This window comes from Marmota flaviventris, chromosome 13, assembly GCF_047511675.1.
Source record: "Marmota flaviventris isolate mMarFla1 chromosome 13, mMarFla1.hap1, whole genome shotgun sequence".
NCBI lineage: Eukaryota > Metazoa > Chordata > Mammalia > Rodentia > Sciuridae > Marmota > Marmota flaviventris.
Window position 1 is genome coordinate 3,754,559 of NC_092510.1, and position 15,996 is coordinate 3,770,554.

Here is a 15,996-nt window from a genome sequence, read left to right on the forward strand (position 1 = left end):
ATTACAACACTTAGAAGGTGTATGTGACATTGACTTTCTAAAAATTACCTTTTTGTTCCAGTTGATTTCTTCATATTTATTGTTTTACACCATAATTTTAAATGCAAAACCATCAGGTTATAGTAAGAACCATGATATTAGAAGTGGATAATGTATAAGGGGTTTGGTTTCGTTACATTTTTCTAAATTCTTCTATTGATATATTCATTGATACCAATATTTTTACATACTACAAGAAAATATAGGCCCAATTCTTTACCTCGTCCTCTTAGAAACAGTCTTCCTCAATGAGATTTCTAAAGCACAAGCAATAAAATCAAGAATCAATAAATGGGATGGTATCAAGTTATAAAGTTTCTCCACAGCAAAGCAAACATGAAGGCATAGCCTACAGAAAAGGGAGAAATCTTTGAAACCTGAACCTTAGGTAATCCATTAATCTGTTGGATATACAAAGACTCAAAAAAACCCTTAAAACTAGAAAGAAAAAAAATATCCCAATAAATAAATGAGCCAAAAAAACGAACATGCACTTCACAGAAGGAGAAATTCAAACGGTCAACAAATAAGTGAAAAGATGTTCAAATCTCAGCAATGCAAATTAAATGCAAATTAAAACTACACTGAGATTCCATTTCATTCCAGACTGAATGGCAATGGTTAAGAAGACAAATAACAATAAATGTTTGCACAAATGTGGACAATTCACCCATACAATAATGATGGGACTACAAAAAGTGGTACAGCTACTCTGGAAAATAGGATGAAGAATCTTCAAAAAACTTGAGTGGAACCAACATTTGACCACATTATCCCACTCCTTGACATATATACCCAATAAAAATTGATATACGACTGTGATGCAGCCATGTTAATGTTTACAGCAGCTCAGTTCACAATAGCTAAGCTATGGAACCAACCTAGGTGCCCTTCAACTGAGAAGTGGATTTTAAAATGTAGCATGTATCCATAGTGGAATATTTATCACCCATAAAGAATGAAACTTGGGTATTTCCTGGTGAATGGATGGGTCTGGAGAGTCTCATGATAAATGGAATAAACCAATCCAAAACCCAAAGGTGCATGGGCACTCTGATATGTGGATGCAGACACCCAACAGGAAAGGGAAATTGAAGAAAAGAAGCACACTGTATTAGTCCAAGGGGAATGGAGTAGGGGGAATGGGATCAGGAAAGACAGGAGAATGAACCGGGCTTAATGTTGCTATGTTCACATATGACAACGCAACCAGTGAGACTCCACATCATGCCCAGCTCCAAGAATGGGATCTGAATTAGAATAAGCTACACTCCATGTGCATATAGTACATGAAGTACACTCTGCAGTCATGAATATCAAAATGGCACAAATGAAAAAATCTTAAATAAACCTAGTATTACTGGATAAATAGAAAAGAAACTGACATTATTATTCACTCTTTTTCCTGATTTAAAAGACTTTTATGGGTTCATATTTTCATGGAATGAACTGTTATCAAGTTTAGTAATTTTCCAGATGCTGCTTAAATCTGGTATTTTGTCCTAATTTAAAACACTTCATCATCTTAAAGAGATGATTCTTTTTAAGAGTGACATTCAGATAGTTATCCTACAGGAACCACTTAAGACAACACTGAGATAGATGTAAAGACTGAGGTGCCCAGATTGAACTCACACCAGAACTTCAATTACTTCTTCATACAAAAGTGAGCATGATGGGGGACTTAAGGGGATCATCTTCAAATGACTGTTTGGAATAGGTTTTTATCGTATGTTTAATTTTTGGTATCAGCCATTGAACTCAGGATTCTTAATCATTGAGCCACATACCCAGCCATTTTTATATTTTACTCAGAGACACCATCTTACCAATTTGCTTAGGGCCTCACTAAGTTGCTGAGCTTGATTCTGATCTCTAAATCCTCCTACATCAGCCTCCCTAGCCAGTAGGAATACAGGCCTGCATCACCACAATCAGGTTGTTTGGCACAATTTTGCTGAAACGTTTTCAAATTGTTGGAAAAAATATTTTGATGCTTTGAGAGTCATTTCACTTTTCTTTGTAAATTCAGAGGATGTTTTTCTCCCAATTGGCTAAAAGTGATTGAAATATTTTATAATGAGTAGATACACAAGGATAAATTTCCCATTTACCAATGTTTAAGAGTACAGTCAGCAGCATTAAGCACATTCAATTTTGTGGGCATGTATAATCTCCACCATGTCCAGAACTTTTTTTTCTCCCTAAACAATCTCTATGTCCATCAAATAACAATTCCCCTACTGAACCCCTTCCTCAGATATTGGAAAATGTTATTCTATATCCTGTCTCTATAGATTACATTACCCAAAGTTCCACCTTCTATGTGTGGATTTGTACACTGATGATTGTTTTTAAGAATGATATTTCATTGGACATAATGTCTTCAACTTTACTACGGTACCCCAAGGTATATCCAAGCCACATGTTTATACATTCCTATGCATGTGGATATCGAATTTTTTGCACTATTGCCCATTGTAAATAACGGTACCATGAGGAAAAGGTGTTCAAGTGACAGTTTTGAGTCCTTGCCAATATTATTTGTTATATTCATAAAAGCACAATTGATAAATCAGATGGTAATTTATCATGAGAGACGTTTATAAGGTACTAGGCATCAGAGAGACTACAGAGATGATTTACTTATTAAAAGCTACTCCAAATTCATATATTTATAAATATAGGGACTAATGCAGATAATAAAATTGAGATTTACCTCTCATGGGTCAATCTCATATTTTCAGTCAGAAATGTAACATACTTCCAGGCACAGTGAAATTCTCCTATAATTCCAGCAGCTCGAGAAACGGAATCAGGAGGATCATGTTTTTAGGCAGCATCAACCAAAGCGAGGTGCTAAGCAACTCAGTGAAACCCTGCCTCTAAATAAAACACAAGATAGGGCTTAGGATGTGGCTCAGTGTTTGAGTGTTCCTGATTCAATCCTCAGTAACTCTCCCCCCACCAAAAAATATAATTAATTTAGTTTATCTCAGAGGTATATAAAAAAAAATCTAGCATGTATTTCTCATTCACAAACTTCAAAGTAATCACATAAAAGCTCCCTTTTATCTATTCATTTAACACAAAAAGCAGACACACTATGTCATGATGAATGGTTACCCAGCCGTGTGCTGGCTCATTATGAAAATTTATCCATCATGCAATGATCCAACATTTACTCTCCTTCCCCATAAGAATTTCAAAAAGTTAAGGCTTTGTTTTTCAGTACAGATGAAAACCAAAGGGCTGGTTGTGGCATAGCCATTGGCCACCAATCATCTGGATAGAACCACAAACAGGGTGATAGTTCCACATGGTTCTTGAGGAGGAGATGACATAGTCCAAAGAGTACATGAGCAGAAAGAAACCCAGGAGCAGCAGGATGGTCCTTGTGGCCCTCTGTTCTGGGGAGGCTTTTGAACACAGGCTGGTGCAATGAAGGTGCTGGCACTGCCTCTTATGCCTATGGAAGAGGGTCACCATGTACCCACTGGAGAGGGCCATGAGCCCTATAAGGAAGGCATCCCATAAAGCAACCAGGACAGTAAATAAATGCTTGAGGAAGTAGCTCATGGGTAAGTTAGTGCAGGAATCACTGAGGAATATAAGGTCCTGTGAGGTCACAGTGGAGTTGTCAACAGCAGAGATTGAGAAGTGGGCACTGAAGGACATATAGAAGACCCACAGGAAAGAATCGATTCAGGCTGTCCTGTGGGGATTTAGGCTTGAACTTTTCCAAGCAGAAGCTTAGAAAAAAAATGATGTGTATCCCAATCATATGGACTATGTCACGTTCTGTCACTTTGATCCAAAGTTCAAATTATATAGGTGTATTCAAGCCATCTGACTTCAGAGGTTGCAATACTTAGAATTTTCTCTGTGAATATATTAACAAAATTGCATGTGTTGATTAACAAACCAGAATAAATGTAACAGGAAGGTAACATAAATATGCTAAGACATTGAGATTCTTTGCTTTGGAGGGTTTTCTTTCTAATTAAACCCCCATAATTTCAATTGACCCAAAAGTACATAGTCTTTACTACAAGAAGGACACATACTCCACCCTTCCACTTAACGGATAAGTATTCAACTTTGAGAATCCCATGAGCCTGGGCTCTGGGCTCATCTCATCTATAAACTGAACAAAACCTCATCATGTCTGTACCCAAGATACCATGCGTGAAACAGTATGGAGCACGTTTTCCATACAAGGAAGGCTTGCTGTGTAGAAGGATCTCTGTGGAATGGTTCAATTTTTTAGACTTCTGCAGATCCTCATTCATAGAAATCTCCTAATATTTGATCATCTCTATCACCAATTTGGAGAGGCTAAAAAAATTACCAGAATTACAATCTGTTGGGAATCCCTGTTCAGAGAAAATTGAGTGAATTTTAGGATGATTTGATTCCTCTACACAGCTACCTATGTTAATTATTTTTGTTATCAAATCACAATTTGACCTATGGGATCCAAGTCCAGTATCAAATACTAGCAGAAACACATTTCAATATTTTTTTCTACTTAAATATGTGCAAAGCTGGTTGAGGTGGTGCACACCTGTAATCCCAGCAGCCCAGCAGGTTGGGAGGCTGAGGTTAAAGGATTATGAGTTCAGTGCCAGCCTCAGCAACTGTGATGCACTTAGCAACTTAGTGAGACCCTGTCTATAAATAAAACACAAAACAGTGTTGGGGATGGGGCTTGTTTGTTCAGTGTCCCTGAGTTCAAGCCCCAGTACCAAAAACACAACAAACAAACAAACAAACAAAACCACATAACATAAAAAAAAAAAAAAAAAAAAAAAAAAAAAAAAAAAAAAAAACACCTTAAATACGTGGAATCATTGCGGTAAACAGAACCATAATTAAAATAGATACACATTCACTCAACTAGAGGAATTTATTACAGGGTAAGTATCCAACTTAACTTTAAAATATGAGTCTTTTTGGAGCCCAAGTTTTCCGTCTTCCTTCAAGAATGCAATGACATTTCTCCCAACTCAAGAGGTCCACATATAAAATTGATACTTGGGTTTATTATATTGATGCCTCACATATACCAGATACATTTTCTACTACTGAACTACATCTCCAGCTCTGATTCTAGAGAATTTTGAAATGACTTACTGGAAGAATGTTTTCCTGGAAAACATATGTATTTACTTTAATCCAAGCATCTCGTATATCTAATAATTGAAATTTAATTTGTGTTTTCACATACTGAACCAAAATAACACCTGAAATCAAAGACTTAAGGCTAAATTAGTTCATGAGCCTATGGAATGTAAAAGAACCTAAGGAAATCCCAGCTACTCAGGAGGCAGAGCCAGGAGGATGTAAAGTTCAAGACCAGCTAGCAAATTAGTGAGACCCTGTCTCACAATAATAAATTAAAATTGGGTTAGGGATGTACCTCATTGGTAAAGAGCCCAAGGTTCAATGTCTGGTACAAAAACCAAAAATGCTAAGGAAAGCTGACATTTTTAACATTTGTGAACATTGGGTACCACGTGATAATTCAGAGTGTAAGAACAGGTTTTGTTTAAACATTGCAGATTTTTTTAAAAAATTTAATCTTTAGCTGACATAATATCTGAACTAGGGAGTCTCGTATTAGAATTCAATACATGTTGACATTGCTTGCTGAACACATGGGGGAATTAACATTTTGATTTTCTCAAATTGTATAATTTCTAAGTGTACAGAGTCTCAAAACTCTTATTTAGTCACATGTAATCACCTGATTTAGACTCTGGTGACCATATTGAGCTATAGACATGAGAATTTCTGACCCCCAGCCCTGCAGCTGTGCCCAGGTGCCCCTCACCCCTCCTCTGACTGCTCCTTCTACTGCCCCTTCTCAGCCTCTGTTGATGTGCACTTCCATGTGGGCAACATGTTTAGATTCCCTACATGAGTGAGGACATGCAGTAATTGGCTGAAAGGAAAATTCTATAAACCATTACCAAAAAAAGTTTATTTTTTTTTCTGAAATGTAGCAAACAGCAAAATGACAATTTTATTTTTTATTTTGGGATTATAGGTATGCACGACTGTGTCTGGCTTCTATCCAGAGTTCAGATCACATATTGCTGTATTTGTTTATCATATACATCAGAAACACATATCTTATTCACTTAAATATTATAAGGTATGTAAGTATTCGAAAGGTAAGTATGCAGCTATGTCTGTGTTAATATCTCCTTTATATTATAAAGCATTCTGATGATCAGGAGCCCTTCATAATACAAGCCAAAATAAATCACTAGGCATGTCCTTTCCCAGCCATGAGTCCTGAAACTCAGCACAGAAGAGTCTATAGGTTCAGGGACAGGATGAGAACTTCCTACCGCACCCCCCCCTCCCCCCCGCAGTGTGTTCTATGGGCCTCCTCAACTAAGGCTCTTAACACAGTGATGGTACTTGGAAACATACTGTTCAAAGCAAAAACAATCATTTTTTTTTTTTTTTTAACAAGAGATAGCAAACTATCCTAAAAAAATACTGGACAATCCACAGAGGGGAACATAAATCACAGGAAAAGTAACATGGGTTGGGCATGGTGGTGCACAGCAGTAATCTCCACTGCTTGGGAGTTTGAGGCAAGAGAATTGCCTTATTGAGACTAGCCTCAGCAACTTAGTGAGGACCTAAGCATTATAGCAAGAGCCTGTACCTAAATAAAATATTAAAATGACTAGCAATGTGGCTAAGTTGTTAAGCACCCTTAGGTTCAAACTGTGGTACCAAATTAATCATCATCATCATCATTATCATCATCATCATCATCATATAATAAATATAATAATAATAATAATAATAATAATAATAATAATAATAGCAGTAATAGTAGTAATAGTAATAATAACAATAACAGCAGCCACAAAGTGGCATAATTTGTTTTTTTTTTCTTTTTCATGTACTTAAGTCCCCCACCCCCCGCTCCCATCACCTACAGTATGTTAACCAATAATGAACATTTGAGTTCTGGGGGGGGGGGTGCTGGTCCTGCTTCATGTCAATTAGAGACTGAGGGGAAATTGGGCAACAAGCTGTACTTTGCATCACAGTTCTAGCTGGGAAACTATGAAGAGCACTAGGGAGAAACAGCTTGCATATCAGGGAGGGCACAACCACTCCCAGCCAGGTGCTATGCTGTGGGAAAAACCACTGTGAAATGTACAAGCTACAGGAATATGAAGGATAAAAGCCTGTAGAATATTTGGGTAAATGAGTGATGGCTATTCCTGAAAAATCTGGTTGATGATCATCCATTGTCTCCATACATTGGAAAGATTTTAGTAAAGCTCAGGGTTCCCAGCTGTGACTACACAATAACAATAGCTTGAAATCTGTCTTCAGGTTCAGTATAAGGAAAGTTACTTTTCTAACAGCAACAAGAAACACCAAAGGGGCTTCATCACACACACTAAGCTGTCCTACTGGGAAACCCAAACATACCTGCAGGAGGATCTGTTTCCCTGATATCTGTTTCCCATAAATCAAGTTCAATTTGCTTAAAGAGGAAGAAAAGGAGATATGTTCACATTTGTTCTGTAACTGCATTTGCATACAAATATGAACTTAAAAATATAAATGTGAGCACAGACATCTGAACAGAATGAGGATCAACTTTTCCAAATATTCTCCCTAACAAGATGCCTATCAGACACAAACATTATTAGGGAAATGGGAAGGAGGATTTTAATATGAATAATTAATAGAGAACAGATAGATGAACAATATATTCTTCCTGCTCAACTATTGAAAATTATTTTCCCAGATATTTGGGGGGCAAGGAAAAGGAAACCATTATCTGGTTCACTTATCTTTTCATGTGAAGGTGACACAGGACCACTGCCCTCTCACTCAGAATTGACTACTTGGAAAAACACACAATGTGGAGAGGCACCATTCATTTTTAATTTGAGAGATGAAATGTAGGACAAGGAAGATGTCATGAAAAATTACAATACATGGTTATGGTATATAAGGTCACCCCTGTTACTTTTGGGTTTATGTAAAATCACTTTTTAATTTCTCAATATTTAGAAAGTCGCATATCAAGGAGCACTCCATTTTTTTCGGGAACATGAGAGAAGCAAAGATGAGCATACTTAATAAAAAGGAGACAGGGAAATTATTACATCTCTGGTTATTTGTATAGGACTAAATAACATAGAAAACAGGAGACAGCACAGATAGCATATGCAACTGTCCAAAGAAAATTCAATAGGAACATGAAATAGAGGAAATTTCTTATGGAAAACAAAGAGTAATTTTCTAAGTCTCAAATCTAAAGAATGACACCTCCTAGGAAGATTTCCTTCATTACATCTTACAGAGCACCATTGTCTGGTTGAGTGCCGTGGTTAATGCTGGGTGGATCTTCTAAAGCTACCAAAATCCTCACTAGGAGATGCAGTTTGCCCCTTCCTCCCTCCTCCTAGAAGCCCATTTACTCACAGCCTACATCCGGGGAAACAGTGAAGAGCTTGGCTGGATCAATGCCGGCCACTTGGTGCACCTGAGAATAATCTGCACACTTTTAATGAAAGGGTGTGGTGAGCTCATCTCTCTGTAGCCTGTCATTTTAGTGTCTATAGTTAGATGACAGGATCCCACTGAGGAGCACAGTATGATGGAATCCCCAGTGAAACATTTCACTTGCCCCTTGTTTGGATTCTGTTCTGGATAACAGCCATCTGGGGAGAGATGTGCTCAAAATTTCCTCCAAGTTTCTTTGACAAAAAAAAAAAAATATATATATATATATGTCTGACATCCGAATTGTTTTCCCCCATAGGTAATCTAAACCTTTTCTCTGGTGGCTTTTAAAAGACTATCTTTATGTGGTATGCTAGGCATATTCACTATAGTGTGCCTTGGTGTGGTTCTTTTGGAAATTTGTACATTTGGTGTCTTTTCAGTTTCTTGTATTTGATTTTCCAGTTTGTTCTTCATGTTAGGGAAATTTTCTGATATTATTTCATTGGAGAGATTGTGCATTCCTTTGATTTGTATAGTGTGCCTTCCTCTATCCTGATAATTCTTAAATTTGGGCTTTTCATGTTGTACCATGGTTCTTGAAGATTCTGATCATGATTTCCTACTATCTTTCCTGTGTGGTCAACTTTATTTTCAAGATTATATATGTTGTCAGGGCTGGGGTTGTGGCTTAGTGTTAGAGCACTTGCCCAGCACAGGTCAGGCCCTGTGTTCCATCCTCAGCACCATGCAAATACAAATAAGTAAAACAAAGGCATTGGATCCAACTACAAATAAAAAATAAATAAATATTAAAAAATATTATATATGTTGTCTTCATTGCCTGTGGTTCAGTCTTACACGTGATCTAGTATGTTGGTGATGATATATATATATTAATTTGGTTTATTGTTTCCTTCATTTCATAAAGAAAAAAAATTTTGGATCTCTATCTCTTGAAACTTTTATACCTGTATTTCTTCTCTTTTCTCTTTGTTGGTGTGATCCATTGTTGCCTTTATTTGTTATCTTTATTATTCTTTGCTTCACAGATCATTTTAATTATGTTTATTTGGAACTTCTTCTCTGACATTTCATCTACTGTACTGTGAATGAATTATGTTATTATAGCATCTCGGTTTGTCCAGGGCACTTTCTTACCTTGTTTTTCTCATGTTGACTTTGTTTCTCCCTGTCTAGCAGTGGGGAATCTGAGGCATTAAAGTTTCTACAGCACAGTCTTCTAGTGTCCCTACAGGTTACCAATACCACACAGTTAAGGGGGAGATCCATGTTTACAGCAACCAGTTCAAACAACATGCAGCCTTAAACCAAATAGCTCTTGTTTAGACAATTATAGATTTGTCACAATAAACAGAAATGATGTGTTCAATTAAAGTCGACTAAATCTCTCTCTCTCTCTCTCTCTCTCTCTCTCTCATATATATATATATATATATATATATATATATATATATATATATATATATCAGGTATGCATAAGCGTTTACAGTTTATCATGGTGGGCAAAGAGGGGGGTGTATGATGGGAGGTTCATGAGGTAGGAGGTGAGAATATAGAGGTATTAGATCATAGGAAAAGCAAAGAGGAATGAAGAGAAATATGCTAGCAGGGATACCTCTGGTGTAACCAGAACTGCAGGGACCTTGGTGATAGTCTTGCAGGTCTTGGCTGTTGTCTTTAGATGGAAGTGTCCCAGGAGAGCCCTGTGTTGGTAGATGGTGTGTGTGTGTGTGTGTGTGTGTGTGTGTGTGTGTGTGTGTTAGGGGGAGACACAGCCTGGTCACTGCTCCTCCTTCTCCACATGGTGAGCCAGGGTTGTATTCCCTAACTGCTTCCTTTAAAATTGAAAAACATCAAGCTGAGTTATATTTTAAAGTTCTGCATTGTGCTTTTTACAAGAGACCTGTCTAATGCTTAAGACTCTCCAATGTACATTAACAGTGTCTTTTTTAGTATAAGATAACTGCATTTATGTGGGTTTTTCTCTGTCTTCTATTATATTCTATTGGTCTTCACATCTGTTTTGGTGCCAATACCATGACTTTTTTGTAACCATAGCTCTGTATTATAGTTTAAGGTCTGGTATTGTGATGCCTCCTGCTTTACTTTTCTGGGTAAGGATTGCTTTGTCTATTCTGGACCTTATTTTTCTAAATAAATTTCTTGACTGCTTTTTCAATTTCCATGAGGAACATTCATGGAATTTGAATAGGAATTGCATTAAATCTGTATATTGCTTTCAGTATTTTGGCCATTTTAACAATATTAATCCTCTCTATCTAAATTTATGAGTAATATTTCCATCTTTGAATGTCTTTTAAAATATTTTTTCTTTAATGTACTGTAGTCTTCATCATAGAGGTCTTCCACTTCTTTTGTTACATTGATTTCCACATATTTTCTTTTTTTGAAGCCCTTGGGAAAGAGGTAGTTTTTATGATTTTTTTCTTTCAGCGGATTCACCATTGGTTTATTGGAACACATTTGATTTGTGGTTTTTAGTTTTATATCCTGCCAATTTGCTGGATTTGTTTGAATTGTAGAAGCTTTTGAGTGAAGTTTTTATGGGTCTTTAAAGTGTGAAATGATGTCAGTAGACAATATGGGTAGTTTTAGCTCTTATTTTTCTACTTATATTTCTTTAGTTTCTTTCTTTCTTTTCTTTTTTTAAAATTTCTCCATTCATGATGATGAGGAATAATATCTCAGGTTTCCAATGGAATAGACTCTGCCTGAGATTTAAGTATGTTCTATCAGACTGCTATTACCTCCACCTCCGATTCCAGACATGCCACTGGTTTTCTATATTTTTTCTTGTGCACTTTCAAGTGATGCACAGTTCGAATTCTGAAATTTTCAGCATAGAAACCCTGAAGAACATGAGCAGAAATGTAATAAAACCAAGTGGTACCCTTGAGAATAAAGTCAAGAAGAGGGTGTCAATCAGACATTGTAGAGAGAGGACCCTTGGAGACGCAGGAGGCACTAACAATCATTAATCCCAGAATTCAGCCATCACACCATGAGGAATGGATATGAGCTCATTTGAACTTCATATCAAAGTGAGAGTAGTTGTTTTGTCTAAATGATGGCTAAACATTATTTTTGTCAAGGGAACTTAGAGAAAATATTGAGCACCACTCTTCCCAGATGGCTTATTATCAAGATCAGAATAAAATCAAGGGGCAAGGGAAATGTTCCACTGTGGACTCCATAGTCCTGTGCTCTCCAGTGAGATCTTGTCAACTTACTGGAGACACTAAATTTAGAGGCTGCAGAGAGATGATCTAACACCCCCCTTTGCTCAAAACTCTGCAGGTTATTCTCAGTTGCAGCAATTGTACCACATGTATCCAGATAAGTGCTAAGTTGGTGCATGGGGCTTCTAGGAGGAGGAGGTTGGGAAGGGAGAAACTGAGTCTCTTAGGTATTTTTTTTTTGGTAGATTTAGAAGAGACACTAGGCTCTGACCACTATATTCAACCCAGACAACAGTGCTCTGTAAAATGCAGTGAAGGAATTCTTCCTAAGTTATGTCATCTGTTAAATTGGAGACACAATATTAGTCAGTGCTTTCCATAGGAAATGTCCATTATATCAGGATTCTGTTACATTTTCATCAGCCAGATGTAGGAGCAATCAAGTTACATATGCCCATCTATACTATCTCATGTTTCATATTTTATTTACTTTTGTGAAAATAGGCAGGAAGTACAAAGTTTTCCTGATGCTTTTAAAGAGAGAGAGAGAGAGAGAGAGAGAGAGAGAGAGAGAGAGAGAGAGAACTTTTTAATATTTATTTTTCAATTTTTGGTGGACACATCTTTTTTTTATTTTTTAATATTTTTTTAATTTTTATTTTTATTTATTGAACCCAGTGCCCTGTACATGCCAGGTGAGTGTGTTACCGCTTCAGCCACATCCCCAGCCCCTCCTGATTTTTTTTTTTAAATACTGAGTGTTGCTCCCCCCCATCTTCCTGAACAAATAGAACTATTATTGATATGTGGCTTCTAAACCTTGAGAAATTAGAAACTAACTTGACACATTCCAGAATATAGGGTAAACTCCCATTGTGGCAAGCATCTATTTTAGTTTCTCAAACCTTTCTTGTCCTATATTTAACAATTTGAAAATTAATGATGCTCCTCCAAAGCCCATTACCAAATTTCCAGAAAGAAGGCTGTGATCCTGATATCACCTTCACATGAAATATTAAAAAGATAAGTGATCGTGATGTTAGATACATTTTCCTTGCTCCAAAAGACCCTTGTTTATAACTTGCAATAACTAGGTGGAAACAATATTTTTGTCCATTAGGTTTTTTTTTCTTTTAATTATTCATTTAAAAATTCACCTTGCCAAATTTGCTAATAATGAACGTGTCTGAAAGGCATTTTGTTAGGAAGAATACTTAGACTTCAAGCTGGACTTCATCCTCTTCAGGTATGTATGTTCATTTTAAAGTACATCTTTTCATGCACATGCACTTAGAGAGAAAAAGTGTAAAACTATCTCCTTTTCTTCCTCCTAAAGCAAGTAGGACTTGACTTGGCACCCTGTTGGGTAAAGAAAATGTATAGAACTGCAGGACTGTGTTCAGTGAATAAGCCAGACACAGAAACAGAAGCCCTGCATGGACTCTGTCCTGTGTAGACGACAATGAAATAAGTCACATGAATATGATATGGAAATAAATAGTGGTTTAGAAAGAGCTGCATTTACAGAGAATGGATTCAATCAGAGGATGCTGCACATGTGTATGGAGATGTCACACTGAACCCCATCATTGCACATAGTGAAAACATGTTAGCAAAATAGTTTCACAGCATATGAAATTTAATAAATCATTGGTGCCATATTACAGAAATGAGGGCAAAAGAGGCAAATTTAATCTCTCTACAAAACCAACCAACCCCAATAATAAACAATAAGAGAGAAACAAAGAGACAAAACACATACCAAAATATACCAAGGATGAAAAACCAGAAAAAATAATTAGGACAACAAGTGTAAGTTCTTATCAATACCAATAATTCCTCAATGAAAACACAAGAGACTGTTACTATGGTCTAATAGACTGTCATCTATACATTGCTAATCCCAATTATGATTGATTTGCAAACAGTTTTTATTTTCTTGCTTTTAAAAAAATTGATACCATACATATAGAAAAGTTAAAAAAAAAAAAGTATACAGGCATATGAATAGGTCAGACAAGTTTTCATAGAGGCAGGGCTTGCAACAATATTCAAAGTGCATGTCCTCCAGGCCCTAATCTCCACAGAAAAGGTATAAAATAGCACAATTTCAGACCTAGCATTTAAGTTTTTTATTTTATAATTATCTACACAAATGATAAAATTTGTATTACATAAATTTATTCCTTCAACCTTCCTTGGTATATATTTTACCTTCAATAAATCAAGTATAGGAGAACAGACCTGTGTCATTTTTAATGTAAAAAATGTCAGATGATAACAGGGCTCAGTGAATGTCATCTTCTATGACACATAAAATATGAAACAGATGTGCCCTCATGGAAAATCTACCTAGTCATTCCCAGGCTTGTCTTAGGAGCAGACACAAAAAGGCGGAGTGTGTGAAGGTATAAAATTGTCATTTTTCTTGATCAACCCATTTTGAAAAAAGTAACTTTTTTTCCCTAAGGGTGTATAGAATTTTCTTTTTAGGAAAAAAGCTGCCTGTCCTGACTCATGTATGAAAACTAAAAACGTTGACCACATAGACGTGCATCTGTGCAGAGGCTGGGAAGGGTCAGGGGAAGGAGCAGTTAGAGGAGAGGTGAGGGTCACCTGGGCACAGCTGCAGGGATGGGGTCAGCAGTTCTCATGTCTATAGCTCAATGTGGTCACCAGATTCTACATCAAGTGATTATATATAACCAAAGAGTAAATAAGAGTTTTGGGACTCCTCACACTTCAAAAATAATAAAATTTGAGGAAATACAAAATTTAAGCATGCTTATGTGATCAGCAAATTGTGAACATGTATCGAATTATAATATTGTATTCCAATTCTATGTCCAAACATTATGTCAATTAGAGCTCAAAATAATGAACAAATCTGCATTTCAATGTTCTAACCAAACATCTACTGAAGGAATTAATTCATAAATCACGCAGTCCACAAAGTACATGACCACAATGGATGCCATGAGGAGCAGGATGGTCTAGTGGCCCTCTGCTTTGGGGAGGCTTGTGCAATCCTGCTGGTTCTGTGAAGGTGCTGGCACTGCCTCTTATGCCTCCACAGGAGAGGCAGCATGTACCCACTGGAGAGGGCCATGAGCCCCAGAAGGAAGACATCCCAGAGTATTCCTAACAGGGAAAATAAGATCCTGTAATAGTAACCTGTGGGGGAATCCCTACAGGATTCAGTGGAAAACGAAACATCTAATGTGTCATTGGGGGGCCTTCAATAGAGACTAAAATACAAATATTAATGAACATGTTGAACACCCAGAGAATGAGAAAGTACCACAGACTGCACTGTGGGGACATGTGCTTGAACTTGGCCAGAAAGGAGCTTCTGTGGCTGAGGGTGGTGGCCTTAAAGACACTCAGCAGGCAGGTGGTGCAGACTGACAGGCTCCTCATCAGCCTGTACAGGTAGATGCGGTTTTACATATGATGTTGTTCCAAATATATTGAACCCCCAAAATGTCTATATCCAGGAACATCCTAATAATGAGCATCAGCAGGTGAATCAGGGCCAGGTGAGCGATGATAAAATCAGTGGGCCTGATACAGTGCTGGAGAAGGCACGTGAGGATGTGGAAGGAGAACAGGAAAATGTTGGCTGTGATCCCAAGGATAATTTGGGAAGAAAAGTCATTTCCTACAGCAATAAAAATGTGAAGTGTGCTGCTCTTGGTCATTTTGTTTTCTGTTTAAAAGATGGTACAGAGTCCATGTCTGAGGATAAAATGAGGATAAATTCTCATCATGACAATTTTTACCAGCTTCAGTCTCTCCAACTACCAAGTCTGCCCACCTCAAAGTATGTTCATACTTATAATTTTTTTAGACAGAGAGAGAGAGAGAGAGAGAGAGAGAGAGAGAGAGAGAGAGAGAGAATGAGAATGAATCTTTTTTTTGTAGATGGACACAACACAATGCCTTTATTTTTATGTGTTGCTGAGAATTGAACCTGGGTCCCACCCATGTTAGGTGAGTGCTCTACCTCTGAGCCACAATCCCAGCCCAATAAGCAACTTTAATATGCCCTTTCCAAAATCTCAATACTGAATCATACCGTCTTCATCTATTGTTTCTCCTGGGTAGGGCCATGATTAATTTGTCTTGGTATGCACAGAAACCTGATAAAAAGCTCAGTAGGTAGCATTTGAAGGGAATTCAAGTGAGGCAAAGTGCAGGAAAATTCACATAGAACTCTCAACCAAAGAATGACTTT

The 15,996-nt window shown here is 37.1% G+C and overlaps 1 pseudogene; it reads right to left on the reverse strand.

Annotated features, from left to right (window-relative positions):
- Positions 1-3,194: 3,194 nt before the first annotated feature.
- Positions 3,195-15,262, reverse strand: LOC139701598 (vomeronasal type-1 receptor 90-like; annotated as a pseudogene).
- Positions 15,263-15,996: the final 734 nt, after the last annotated feature.